The sequence below is a fragment of the Nicotiana tabacum genome, chromosome 7, assembly GCF_000715075.1.
Source record: "Nicotiana tabacum cultivar K326 chromosome 7, ASM71507v2, whole genome shotgun sequence".
In the NCBI taxonomy this organism is placed as follows: domain Eukaryota; kingdom Viridiplantae; phylum Streptophyta; class Magnoliopsida; order Solanales; family Solanaceae; genus Nicotiana; species Nicotiana tabacum.
The window spans coordinates 50,524,801-50,540,642 of record NC_134086.1 but is presented as its reverse complement, the minus strand read 5'-3'; positions in this window follow the sequence as shown (position 1 = coordinate 50,540,642).

Here is a 15,842-nt window from a genome sequence, read left to right as displayed (position 1 = left end):
GTAATACAACTAAAAGCAAAAGGTGACTCCGAGGTTTGCGAGCGTCGAACAAGTGTACCTTTAAGTCACCAAAAATAACTGGTCAATTACTGGCATCTGGCACGAGCGGATGTACATGGCTCTGGACAAAAATATGCAAAAGCGTAGCATGAGTACACCATAACGGTACCCAATAAGTATCAAACATAACCTCAGTAAAGTAGTGATGAGGTCAAGTCAAGACACATAGCAGGACAAGAAAACTAAACAAGTATGCTATAGTCTAATAACGGAAAGTGAGGAAATGAATGACAACAAAGCAGTACAATAATGTAGGCTAATAATGGAATTTAAGGCAATAAAAGCAACAAGAAGTGAACACATGGCAAGAATAACAAGTAATCAAATACGAACAAATACAAATAAGACAAACGAAGAAATAACAAAACTGTTCAATCAAGCCTTTTTAACATAGAATGTATAACAAGAATCACAACAGAGGCACCACACCTCATATCCACATTTCACAAATTACAATCACAATTCTCCTTATATCGCCGCGTGAGCCTTGCATTTGAATTTTTGAATTTTTTTTTTCCTGAAATAACTATACGCGCTTTAGCCCCCTTATCTCATCGCATGACTTCAAGTAATTCCTTTACTAGCAACACGCACATAAATCCCACCTTATCTCGCCTCATGCACATCACCCCTATCCTTATACCGGCGCATGCACACCAATATCACAACACAATAATCAACTCAGACCGCATGTGCCCATATGCCATAACGTTGCCAAGATCAGCAATACCAATGTTACCATAACACATAGCCCACAGCTCAACCACAATGCCACGCCCCAACCTCGGGAGGCGCGGCCGGCACTCAATCGAGTAAGCCCGACTGAGAAAGCCTTATCGAACACATTCTACCCAATTCAATATGATTAAGGAAACCATGCTTTCTTTTATTTAGACAATAGGAAAGGTTGTACATTCAACAATCTTATATCACAACCTTAAATCATAGTTAAGTTCCAAGATTCCATACAATTACAATTTAGAGAAACAAGAGTTTAGAATTATAATATAGTTCATAAACCCATCCAACACCCGTACATAACCCACACAAACATCTACGGAGCCTCTAAAGATACAAAAGACAATGATGACAATGCCGGCAACAAGGCCCTAACTATACCTCAAAAGTGAAAGTCTACAACAAAAGATGTACAACATAACCCCTTGAAGGAAAAAGGGGATCACCAAGACTTTGAGAGGAGGATACTCCGCTACGCGCGATCGGCACTGTCCGCTATAGAGCCACCTACATTCATTCAAAAATGTAGCGCCCCCGACAAAAGGGATGTTAGTACCATGGAATAGTACTATTATGTATAACTAAACACCATCTCATTAGAAAGAACTATCATGCAAGAACAAGGAAATTGCAAGAGACAATCGAAAGCTTTAACCGAACACTACATCATCGAATAAAAGAATCATATAACTTTCACATAATTTTTATAGCTTTAGTTTAGGGCATTTCATATTGTTCATCATCAATCATAATACCACCGCTTTCTTGAGCGGAGTCCGGTCACGATCCGATAGGATAGGTTGCCTCAATTGAGACATGTACCTCAAATCACAATCTCATTCTCCTTTTCCAGAATTCAATATCAGCACAATACCACCATGTGTGTGGCATGACATCCGATCACGGCCCGATCGGCTAGGCCTCCTTACCGAGGCGTGGTTCCTTTCTCATTAATCATCTCGTTTCAATCTTTATTTTACATATGTCAATTCATAGGCACCTAGGGCAACAATTATCACATCAATTCCATTTTTAATGTTAACCTTGAAATTTGGGATCATAAGCACATACAAAAGCAAGTCAAGTTGTAAGCATAGGTAAAAATTTCCATAGTTAGCATGACAATCTCAGTTTTAATCTTGGCTTGTGCCTAGACATTTCAACATATGGTTCATATTCTTCGCACATCTTTAAATATCAAGAATAGTACATTGCACACATTGAGGCACACCCTTCATGTATATATATATATATATATATATAATTGCAAACCAATTCATGTGAAATAACAATCAATACATCAACCAATTTTAATGTTACCACATTTGCATAAACACCAACGGAGCTCAATTTCTAATAAGAGGGGGTTTTAGCCATACATACCTCAATAAAGCTTTCCTTAAATTCTTACAAAAATTCTGGGACTCTTTGCAACTTCAATCTATTTTATGAGAATTACAAATTGAACCAAGAATTAGATACATAACTAAGACTCTATCTCATTTGAGCATATTATCAAGCACTGAGTGTGCATTGTGATTTTAAGATCCTTTTTGTGAGAGATTTTCATCATCTTACACCCAAATTGCTATCTTTTTAGCTCACAACCTCCTCATACCCTATTATCACTTATGCATGCAAGAAAATCCATTTTTTATACTCATGAACCCACTTGCTAATTACTCATTTTATTGCGAATTTTGAAATTAAAGGTTAGGGCTCAAGTTCTTACCTCTTGGGGTGAAGGCCTAGCAGCTTTACTTGATAATCTTCAAGGGTTTAGGCAAGGATTGAGTGACAAACTTAATGAATATCACTCTCTCCCTCTAGAACCTCCTCTCTCACTCTATTTGCAGTAAAATATCATAAAAGGGACCTAAGGAGGTGTTTTTAATGGGATGGGGTCGGGTTTTAAAAGTTAGAAAATAGGGGCCTCGATACACTCTGCGATTATATAATGGATATGCGATCCACAGAATGGACTGCAAAAATGGTCCCAAAACCTGTCCAAACTATCCGGGTATGCGGCAAGAATGCGGTCCGTATACCTGTTCTGTGGTCGCATAATGAACCGCAGAACTGCCCCTCGCAAAAATTTCAAGGGGATTATGTGATGACTATGCGGCCCGCATATTGATTATGCAATCACATAATTGGCCGCATAGTTGACCTCAAATTAACCATCAAACTGTTTGACTCTACGGCGACTATGCGGTCCGCATAGCTATTATGCGATCGCATAATGGACCGTGGAAATGCACTTTTCTGGAATACATTATTTCTTAACTTTTTAATGCACTGCTAACACATATTCCTAACTTGGAACTACGAGCTTTCGGGTTTTGGGTAGAAATTTCCACGGGGCCTTACACACAATATGTACAAGAATCTCAATAACAACAAAATAAATGAGAAATAACTCAACAAGGAAAGATATATCAATAGTTCACCACTTTAACCTCAATATGTTATTAGTTTTCGTAATAATAACTTCAAAAACCCACAATTTAGGTATTTTCCCATGGAATAACAACTTCCAATTTAAAGTGCAAAACACAAGCTTAACAACGAAAGAGATAACATGAAATAGTAACTAAGTCTAATACATGAGAATAACTCAACAATGAAAAGAATGTCATATAACAACAACTACGAATAAGTGCATATGAGACTAATTTTGACAATATAAATTAGAACATATAATGACAACTTCAATTTAAGGCATGTAAGAATAAAATTAATAATGAAAGGTAGAATAGATAATAATAACAATGAAAGATAGCATGAAATAGTAACTAAGTCCAATACATGAGAATAACTCAACAATGAAAAGAATGTCATATAACAACTACTACAAATAAGTGCATAGGAGACTAACTTTGACAATAGAAATTAGAACATGTAATTACAACTTCAATTTAAGGCGTGTATGAATAATATTGACAATGAAAGGTAGAATAGATAATAACAATATCAATTAAGTGCTTATGAGTAACCTAAGAGTTTAAACCGGTAAAATATCATATATAAGTCCGTATACATACTCGTCACCTCATGTACATGTCTTTCACGTAATACAAATAGTACAATTAACCCATATCCTAAGGGGTAGTTCTCCAACATAAAGTTAGACAAGATATATACCTCAACTAGGCCAAATCAACACTCAAATATAGCTTTTCCCTTAAAACTCGCCTCATGCACGACTCAAATCTAACAAAAACGACTTAATAATATCAAACAATGCAAGAGAGACCAATTATGATAGATAAAACTATAGATAAAGCTATGATCTTTACACAATTTTCCAAAAGTTAACCTCGGGCGCACGCGGTCAAAACCCGACTCCAAGGGTAGATTTCGACTACCCATAACCCCACGAATCTATATATGTATTTTGTTTTCTAATCCGAGTCCAATTCGACTCTCAAAATCCAAATTTTTATTTTCCAAAACTTAGACAACCCCCCCCCCCCCCCAAAAAATTTCTCTTTGATTCTCATACAATTGATATTAAATATCATATATAATCATGAAATATAATTGTAAATTAATTAAAAATACTTTTCCAATGATTTTAGGTGAAAATACCCTCTCTAAATCGCCTCCCACCGAGTCTAGGGTTCTAAAAAGAGAGAAATGAGATGAAATCTCATCTTTCCAGCCTTTTATTCAGTTGTAAATGTCACAATTGCGACACTGGATTTGCTATTGGAAACCATCGGTATTGCGAATAAAGCCTCGCAATTGCGGCTACTGACAGCCTAAGGGGGAAGTCGCAAATGCGACATTGGCTTCCCATTTGCGAAGCTTGTCCTTATCGCAAATGCGACATAATTATTGCAAATGTGAGCCTACCCTACCCAGGTACTACTTCACAATTGCGTTCCAAGCTTCGCAAATATGACACTGAGACCCCCCTTCTAAGATCGCAATTGCGGTGCTGGTGTTCGCAATTGCGACACCTGAGGCATCAGCACACCAGCAACCTGTAACTGGATCCAAACCTTTTTGAAATACATCCAAAACTCACCAGAGCCCTTAGGGCTCCAAACCAAACATCCATACAAGTCTAAAAATATCATATGTACTTGCTCGCATGATCAAACACAAAAATAACATCTAAAACTACGAATCAGATATCAAAATGCATGAAGTTCAAAAGAAAACTCAAGAACCTCTAGATTGCAACCTAGCATCCGAATCCTATCAAACTAACTCCAAATGACACCAAATTTTGCTGACAAGTTTCAAATAAAAAACGGCCTATTCCAAGTACCAAAACAAAATTTCGAACCCAATAGCCAAAGAGTCAACCTACAATCAAACTTGGGAAGAGACTTCTAAACCTCAAATTCTAACTTTTTGCAAAACACGTCAAATCAACCTAGGGACCTCCGAATTTGATTTCAGGCATACGCCCAAGTCCAAAATCATGATACGAACCTATCAAAGCCATCAAAATACCGTTCCGGAGTCGTTTGTATAAAAGTCAAACTTTGATTAATATTTTCAACTTAGGTTTCTAAACCAAGAACCAAATGGTCCAAATCAACCCAAAACCTCCCAGAATGAAACTAATCAACACCGCATGTCATAAACCCACAAACTATAACGACCCGACTGTTCGTTTTGTGTCATTGCACCCTATTTCCCCTATTGATACTTCACATATGTATGTTTATGATTTTATGACTTACAGGGTTGATTAGTTTCGTCTTGGGAAGCTTTTGGTTGATTTGGACCCTTTGATTCTTGACTTAGAAGCCTAAGTTAAAATTGTTGACCAAATTTTAACTTTTGAGAAAACAAATCCGGAATAGTGTTTTGATGGCTCTGATAGCTTCGTATCGTGATTTCGGACTTGGTCATATACCCGAAATTAAATTCGGAAGTCCGTAGATTGATTTATGTTGTTTTGCCGAATTTTGGCAATTTGGAGTTGAAAAGTTTGATCGTAGGTTGAATTTTAGCTATCGAGCTCGAAATCTGATTTTGGGACTTGGAATAGGTCCACTATGCTATTTAGAACTTGTCTGCAAAATTTGGTATCATTTGAAGTTGATTTGATAAGATTCAGACATTTAGTTGTAATTATAGAGATTTTTAAACTTTACTTTGAAATTCATGCATTTTAGTGTTCAATTTGTAGTTATAAGTGTTATTTTTGTGTTTTGATTACACGAGCGAGTTCGTATAATGTTTGTAGACTTGTGTGGATGTTTGGTTTGGAGCCCCGAGGGCTCGGATGAGGTTTAGATATATTTCAGAATATTTTGAACTTAAAATGAACTACTGGTGCTGCTGGTGCTCAGTTATCATAATTACGAGCACCATCCTCAAAATTGTGAAGGTGACAGTGGGGGAATAGATGTGGCAGTTGAGACTTCCCTTTTGCATTTGCGAAGTCGACAGACTTTTGACTTAGTTCGCCTTTGCGAAGATTTTTTTGCTTTTGCGAGATTTTCAGCTTCGCAATTGTGAAGCCTTTTGTCGTAATTGCAATAATGAATGAGGCTTTCAGGTTCGCAAATGCGATCCGTGGTCTGCAATTGTAAGGGTTCACAAATGCGACACCAGCAGCTGGACAAAAGGGCTGGGAGACGAGATTTTTCAACATATTCTCTCATTTTAAAACTCTAAACTCAGTAGGAGATGATTTGGAGAGGGGATTTTCATCTACAAATTTTGGGTAAATAACTCTAATCTATTTCAAACTATATTCCATCATTATATCTTAGATTTTAACATCAAAATCATGTGAATCAAAGTGACAATTTGTGAAACTTTGTCAAGTTTTTGAAAAATAAGAATTTGAGTTTTGAGAGTCGATTTGGACTCGGATTTTGGAACTAATCATATATATGAACTCGTGGGATTATGGATAATCAAAATCTAACATTGGACCAGGGTCATGACTGGGTGAACCCCAGGTTGAATTTTGTTGACTATTTGGGAAAAGTGTAGAGATTTTAGCTTTATCTATTATCATTGATTTCCCTTGCATTGTTTGATGCTATTAGGTCAAATTTTGTTAGATTTGAGCTGTGTGGAGGAGAATTTTAGTGGAAAAGCTATTTTCGAGGGTTGAATTGGCCTAGTTGAGGTAAATATCTTGCCAAGCTTTGTGTAGGGGAACTACTCCGTAGGATTTGCGATTGATTATGTCATTTGTGTTATGTGAAAGCGGTGTACATAAGGTAACGAATGTGTACACATTTTGTATGTGGATTTTAGCTGTTTAGGATACTTAGACTCTTTCCATGCTTTAATTGAATTGCCATGTCATGTTCTAAATTCTCGTAGTCAACATATTCTTATTTGTGTTAGTCTATCCTTACATGCCTTAAATGACCTTGTTAACACTTGTTCACATCTTACTTGATATTTAGCTCTTATGCTTTAGTTGAACTTATTTCCTCTTTCATTATTATATGTTATCTCTTTCATTGTCGATACATGTTATCTCTTTCATTGTTGATTATCATTACTTGAAGTCATTGTTAAATGTTATCTCTTTCATGGTTGATTATCCTTATTCGAAGTCATTTGTATGTGTTACCTCTTTTATTATGAGTTTTTCTTATTTAGTATCGTGGTCACATATTATCTTTCTCATTATTATGTTATGGTGTTAAAGTTGTGAAAGCTGTTATCACATTGAGTTGAAGTGTTAATTGTTGAGACATCTTTCTTGTTGAGAAATTTACATTCATTGTTATTATTGATATTCTTGTACACATTGTGGTGGAGCCATGGGTTATTATTGTGAAAATATTGATATTATTGATTATTGGCAAGTTGTGGCATATGGGCACTTGTGGTGCGAGTTGTTATTGTGATGTGATATCAATGTGCATACAACGGTATAAGGATAAGGGTTAATGTGAATACAATAACATAAGGTGAGACTTATGTGCGTGTTACTTTTAAGGGAATTACGTGAAGCCATGTGGCGTCATAAGGTGGGCTAAAGTGCGTGTAGCTGTTTCGAGAAAAAATATTTTCAAAACTATTTAAATGTAAGGTCTGCGGCGATATAAGGAAAGATCCTGATTGAGTTTGTGAATTGTGAATACAAGGCGGTACCTCAGTTGTGATTCTTATTATACATGAGGCGGTACCTCGTTGTGATTCTTGTTATTTATCTCGTGTTGTAAAGAGTTATTTAGTGGGGATACTTCTTGTTGTTTTGTTCTTCCTTGTTCTATTAGTTGTTGTTCGTATATGAGCATTGTGGTTCTTTTCAATTGCTTCCCTTATGTTATCTCTATGCTTACAATCCTTTCATTAGTGTATGTTATTAACTTGCTTCATATTACTTATTGCTCCGCTTTCCGTTATTTCTTGTTATTACATTTACATTTTGTTTTTATATCCTAGTAAGTGCCTTGACCTGGCCTCATCATTACTCTACCGAGGTTAGCTTGATACTTACTTGATACCATTGTGGTGTACTCATACTACGCTTCTTTACATCTTTTTGTGGAGATCCAGGTACGTCTCCCCTTGCCAGACGCTAGAGTTGATAAAGCATTGTTGTTTTAGAAACATCAAGGTATACTTGCTCTATGTCTATATGCCTCGCGCCCCCTTCTATTTTAGACATTCCACTATTTCTTTCTTATTTCAAATAGTATTGTAGTTCGAGACTTGTAGTACCATCTTGTAGAGCTTATGACCTCGTTCCACCAGGTTTTGGAGAGATTGTTGGCTATTGTACTGTTGGGTTTATTATTATAGTATGAAGGTTCTTATTTGAAGTTTTAGTAGTATTTTTGCTATCTCTCTATGCATGTTTGGCTTACCTAGTCGTAGAGACTAGGTGCCATCACGATATCATATAGAAGGAAATTGGGGTCGTGACAGTTGGTATCAGAGGTCTAGGTTCATAGGTGTTATGAGTCATAAGAAGGTTTAGTAGAGTCTTGTGGATCGATATGGAGACGTCTCTACTTATCTTAGAGAGGCTACAGAATTGTTAGGAAAACTTCACTTCTTTGATTCATTATCGTGCAAGATTGTTGAATTCAAAAATTTAATCTTGAGTTTCTATTCTCTCACAGATGGTGAGGACATGTACTACTACATCCGACAATCAGACACCTACGCCCCCTACAAGAGTTGCGAGAGATCGGGGTTGGGGCAGAGGCCGAGAAAGGGCACGTGGTCAGCCAGAGTACCTGCCCGAGCTGTGATAGAGGAGCCACCAGTAGCTCAAGTTGGGGGTCAGGCGCCTAAGGCGCATGTTGGAACCACTACACTTCAGGAGACCCTTACATAGTTCTTGATCATTTTCGGTACCTTAGCTCAAGCGGGGTTGATTCCACTTGCACCAGCCATATCTCAGGCTAGGGGAGGAGCTCAGACTCCCATGATCCGTACTCCAGAGCAGCGAGTCCATTTTGATTAGGTCCCGGAGGTTATACCAATAAAACCTGGGTTTAGGGCAGCAGCATATGAGGAGGAGCAACTTAAACTTGAGAGGTTAAAGAAGTATCACCCTCCTACTTTCAGTGGATTGGCTTCAGAGGATGCACATGGTTTTCTAGAGGAGTGCCACCATATTCTTCATACCATGGGTATTGTGTAGTTGAGCAGGGTTGCTTTCACCACTTTCAAGCTATCAGGAGCAACATATCAATGGTGGAGGGTGTATGAGAAGGGTAACCCAGTTAATGCAACATTACTTACATGGACTCGGTTTTCAGTGTTATTCTTGTAAGAGTTTGTTCCCTAGGCCATTCAGGATACATGGTGCGTGGAGTTTGAGCAACTGAGCCAGAGTACTATGACAGTGTCAGATTATGCTGTCCGATTTAGTGATTTTTCCAGACATGCACCTGCCTTGGTCTACAGTCAGAGAGCGAGATCGTCGATTTATTGAGGGGCTCAACCATGGTATTAGATTCAGCATGGTTTGCGAGTTGGAGATAGGTACCCTATATCAGCAGGTGAAAGAGATTGCATGGAGGTTGGAGGGTATGCGAGGCCATGAGAAAGATGACAGGGAGGCCAAAAGGCATCAAGGTACTGGAGGATTTAGTAGTGGCCAAGCTGCAACTACAACCCGTCATGGTAGAGGCTATGTGAGCCTCTAGTTCACTCAGCACTTCCAGCTTCTAGTGGTGCTCCAGTTATTCCGAGGTCTCAGGCTGCACACTTTGCTCAGCCACTTTTTAGTACACCTCCTACATGGCGTGCCTTCAGCGGTTAGCCCAGTCGACCAGGCCTGAGCCAGTCCCAGTAGCCACACCCACTGAGATCTTTCTTTGAGTATGGTGATACCTGTCACATGGTTAGAGATTGCCTTAGACTCAAGAGGGGTGCACTCCACAGACTACTCAGGCTCCACAGATTCAGTCAGGTTTACAGACTTCTCAGGCCATGGTTGCTGCCCTAGTTGCTGCTCCACCTGCACAGCCAGCTAGAGGTGGGCGACGGGTGGGTAGAGGTCACTCTAGAGGGGGAGTCCTGGCCAAATTCTATGCTTTTCTAGGTAGGACGGAGGCGGTTGCTTCAGACGCAGTCTTTACAGGTATGGTTCCAGTTTTCCATAGACATGCACCTATCTTATTTGATCCAGTATCCACTTATTCATTTATGCCATCTTACTTTGCTCTGTATTTGGATATATTTCGTGATTCTTTGAGTTCTTCTATTTATTCATTGATGCTTGTGGGAGATTTTATTATTGTGGACCCCGTGTGTATCAATCGTGTTTAGTTGTTATTGGTGATTTTGAGATTAGAGTTTATTTATTGTTACTTAGTATGGTAGACTTTGATGTTATATTAGGCATGGACTGGTTGTCGCCCTATCATGCTATTCTGGATTATCACGCCAAGGCTATAACATTGGGCTATACTAGGTTTGCCACGGTTAGAGTGGAGAGGTGCATTGGATTATGTTCCTAGACGGGTTATGTCATTTCTAAAGGATCAACGGATGGTTGAGAAAGGGTGTGATACTTATCTAGCCTTTGTGAGAGATGTCAGTGCTGATACTTCTACTGTTGAGCCAGTTCTGATAGTGAGGGACTTCCCAAACGTATTTCTAGCGGATCTTCCGGGCATGCCACCCGATAGGAATATCGATTTTGGTATTGAATTGTTACCAGGCACTCAACCCATTTCTATTCCACCATATCATATGGCCCTAGTGGAGTTGAAGGAGTTAAATGAGCAGTTGCAAGAGTTGTTTGATAAGGGTTTCATTCGGCCTAGCGTGTCACGTTGGGGTGCTCCGATTTTGTTTCTGAAGAAGAAAGATGGTTCTATGCACATGTGTATTGATTATCGGTAGTTGAACAAGGTTACAATGAAGAACATGTACCCAGTACCACACATTGATGACCTATTTGATCAGCTACTTGGTTCCACAATGTTCTCAAAGATTTATTTGCGGCCAAGTTATCATCAACTAAAGATTTGGGATCTAGATATTTTGAAGACTGCCTTTAGGACTCGGTATGGTCACTATTCCTTGTAATGTCATTTGGGTTGACCAATGCCCCAGCATTATTATGTACTTGATGAACAGTGTATTCCAGTCATATCTTAATTCATTTGTCATTGTGTTTATTGAGGACATCTTGGTGTACTCCCGCAGCCGGGAAGATCATGAGCAACACCTGAGGATCGTGCTTCAGACCTTGAGAGAGAAGAAGTTGTATACAAAATTCTCAAAGTGTGAATTCTGGCTTGAGTTGGTGGCGGTTTTGGGTCATGTGGTGTCGAGTGAGGGGATCAAGTTAGACCTGGCGCAGACTGTCTTCAACTATAAAGATTTAGAGTTTTCTAGGTTTGGACGGGTATTATCGTTGTTTTGTAGAGGGTTTCTCATCTATTGCTGCACCTATGACCAAACTAACATAGAAGGGTGCTCCTTTCAGATGGTCCAAGGAGTGTGAGGAGAGCTTTCAAAAGCTCAAGACTGCTTTGACTATATCCCCAGTGTTGGTGTTACCTATGGGTTCGGGGTCTTCCATTATGTTTTGTGATGCGTCACATGTTGGCATTGGCACAGTATTGATGCAAGACGGTAGGGCGATTGCCTACGCGTCTTGATAGTTGAAAACCCATGAGAAGAACTATCCTGTCCACGACTCGGAATTGGTAACTATTGTTCATGCATTGAAAATCTGGCGACATTATTTATATGGTGTCCCTTATGAGGTCTTTACCGACCACCGGAGTCTACCTCATCTAGTCAAACAGAAAGATCTTAACTTGCGACATCAAAGATGGTTAGAGTTGCTTAAAGACTATGATATCACCATTCCATATCATCCCGAGAAGGCCAATATGGCGGTCGATATCTCGAGTCAAATGATGGAGAGTTTGGGCAGTTTAGCATATCTATCAGCAACAGAGAGGCCACTAGCCATAAATGTTCAGGCCTTGGAAACCAGTTTATTAGATTGGATGTTTCGAAGCCTAGTCAAGTTCTTGCTTGCATGGTTTCTCAGTCTTTTTTATATGATAACATCAGAGAGCGTCAGTATGACAACCCCTATTTGCTTGTCCTTAAGGATACGGTATAGCACGGCAATGCCAAGGAAGTTTCTATTGGTGATGACTGTGTGTTGCGGATGTAGGGCCGATTATATGTGCCTAATGTGGATGGACTGCGTGGGTTGATTCTTGAGGAGGCCGCTAAGATGTATCAAGATTTGAGGCATCACTATTGGCGGAGGAAAATGAAGAAAGACATAGTGCAGTATATAGCTCGGTGCCTAAATTGTCAGCGGGTGAAGTACGAGCATCAAAGGCTGGGCGGTTTGCTTCAGAAACTTGATATTCCCGAGTGAAAATGGGAGTGTGTTACCACAGACTTCATTGTTGGGCTCCTACGGACTCAAAAGAAATTTGATGTGGTATGGGTGATTGTGGACAAGTTGATCAAGTTGGCTTATTTTATTCTAGTAGCGACTACCTATTCTTTAGAGCAGCTAGCTCATCTATATCCGTGAGATTGATCGACTTCATGGCGTGCCGATATCCATTATCTCTGACCGGGGCACGCAGTTTACATCGTATTTTAGGAGAGGCATGCAGCGTGAGTTAGGCATACAGGTTGAGTTAGTACATTATTTCACCTCCAAAAGGATAGACAGTCCGAGCACACCATTTAGATATTGGAGGATATGCTTCGTGCATGTGTTATGGATTTCGGGGGTTCTTGGGATCAGATCTTGCCGATTTCAGAGTTTTCCTACAACAACAATTACCAATCGAGTATTCAGATGACTCCTTATGAGACCCTATATGGAAGACGGTGTCGCTCCGATTGGTTGGTTTTAGCTTGTCACGACCCAAACCGATGGGCCGCGACGGGTGTCTGAGTACTACTTGTCAAAAAACCCTAAGCATACGTCTAGGATATGAACCTATATAATATCTTCTGCATTATGAAGATAATGACATGAAGGAGATAAACCTGCCAACAAGACATATGTATGTATATCTGCAGAATACAGGGGACGAGCCAGCAAGGCTGCTATAGACAACTATACATCAAATAACTGAAAGCCGACAAAGCCACATACATCCCAACTATACATACTATCTACAGACCTCTAACAGAAATATAACTGTACAAATACGGGACTGAGCCACGTCATACTCATATACATATATATGTACAAACGTATCGTACCAATATCAAAAGCAGCTCCGAATCAAATGGAGCATGCCAACTCTCGCTGATCAGGGATCTTAAGAAAGGGGACTGTCAGCTTGCCTACCTGCACCTGCGAGCATGAAACGCAGGCCCTGTGAAATAGGGCGCCAGTACAAAAAATATGCTGAGTATGTAAGGCATGAAAATTAGTACGTAAAAGACATAGATGTAACATGGAATACTGAAACACATCTTTTAATCTGAATAACTTTGTAAATTCTGAAACGTTTAAAATATCATGCACATGCGTATAAATGTCGTGCCATGCATAGGTATGAGTGTACATAATGTCATCAAGCCACTGATGGCATCCCATCATATCGTCTCGGCCACTGTGGGCAACATCATCAACATATACCAGCTGATCAGGTGGTGGTGCATATATAACGCCATAACCTCTTTCCATATCCCATATATATATACATACATATATATGCGTATATAACGCCCTTTGAATCATATTTTAGCCACTATGGGCAACATCATCATCATATACCAGCTGATCAGGTGGTGGTGCGTATATAATGCTGTAACCTTTTCCCATATCCAATATACATATATTTACATATATACGCGTATATAACGTCGTTTGAATCATATTTCAGCCATTGTGGGCAATATCATCATCATATAACAGCTGATCAGGTGGTGGTGCATATATAACTCCGTAACCTTTTCCCAACTGCGTATTATTCTGAGACCCATCAACAGAAGATAATAATAATTCTCATGGGGAATCAAGAATATAGACACCCTTACCATTTTATGAATAGAGTAATTTATAGAAACTGTGTATTTGCTCGTTTCTTCAGTATAATTTGGACCATGCCAAAAGAAAGAAGGGAGGGCCTTAACATACCTGGAGTAGGAAAAACTCCGGATAATATTCCGTTGGAAACCTTCGTGGATTGAATTTAGAATCTAAAAATTGGATTAAGCTTCCACGCTTTGAAAGTGAGGAACGAAATCTTGCTTGGATTTTTCTTAACTCGGGTCAAATTCCTCCTGGATACTCTTAGGACAAATTAGCAAAACTTTCTTGGTTATTCAATCATTCTACTAACTATTTACATAACCAGAAAGAACATTGTTACTTTGGTTTGTACAGGAAACGATGCTTATTATTTGGGGTGATAAAGATAGAGTTTTCCCTCTTATGTTCGGCCAACAATTGCAAAGGCACTTTATACTTCTCTTCATGACATTATGTCTAAAGTGGACACCTAGACTGTTACTACTGAACTCATACATCTTAAATTGCAGACATCTGGGGCCAAGAGCGAAACTGAAAATAATCAAGGAATGATTAGTCATTTCTTGATAATGTGGCTAGTTGCCACGTGAGGTGGGTGGGATATTTAATTTTTTTATCCACTTATTAGTTAACTGGGTAATGTCTTATTACTCGGTAGGTAATCAATTACCCGCATAATTTAAAAATTGCCCCAAATTACTTAAAATTCTATTTATTTTTAAAATACTTCATATATACTTTTTATATTATACTACCGTGGTCATATGGTACCTTGCATGATACTAGTTCATAATTATCGGGTATTATCGCTCGACCTGTATTTTATTCCAAATGGGTCACTTTCAACGAAACTCGTTTTCTTCAATCTGTGTACCCGTTTATCCTTCATAACACTTATTTATCTCTTGTAGTAAATAACGTAAATACATTAACGTCAAAATGAGTTCATCCCCGAGTCTACGTCAATTAACTGAAGACGAAACTTTTAACGTACGAAAATGCGAGATGTAACATCCTTCCCCCTTAGAAACGAATCGAATGTTTAACCTTCCGGGATCTATATAACCTTGGTATAGTCGCCTTTATAACAACGCTACTACCAATTCTTCTTGTAGAAACCTAGTACTTTAACGCCACATAGGACCACAATCATTAATAACGGCGACAGACTCACACAATCAATAACAATAGCTAACACAAGAGTTCGCTCCTTGAGGTTTTGACGTCTCAGTCGGACTCTTATCTGGAGGAGAAAATATGTAGGGATATCCAGACTTCATGTCTTCCCCGGCCTCCCAAATCATTTCTTCCACATTGTTTTTCCTCCAGAGTACTTTCACGGAGGTTACCTCCTTATTATGTAGATTGCGGATTTGTTGCTCTAGAATGGAAACCGAAATTTCCTCGTATGACAAGTCCTCTATAATCTGTACATCATTCGTGGGCATTACTCGGGTAGGATCGTCAATGCACTTCTATAACACAGATACGTGAAAAACCAGATGGACAGGCTCAAATTTCGAGGGCAATTCTAACTCATAAGTTACTTAGCCCACTCTCCAAATGATCCTATAAGGCCGAATATATTGTGAGCTAAGTTTTCCTT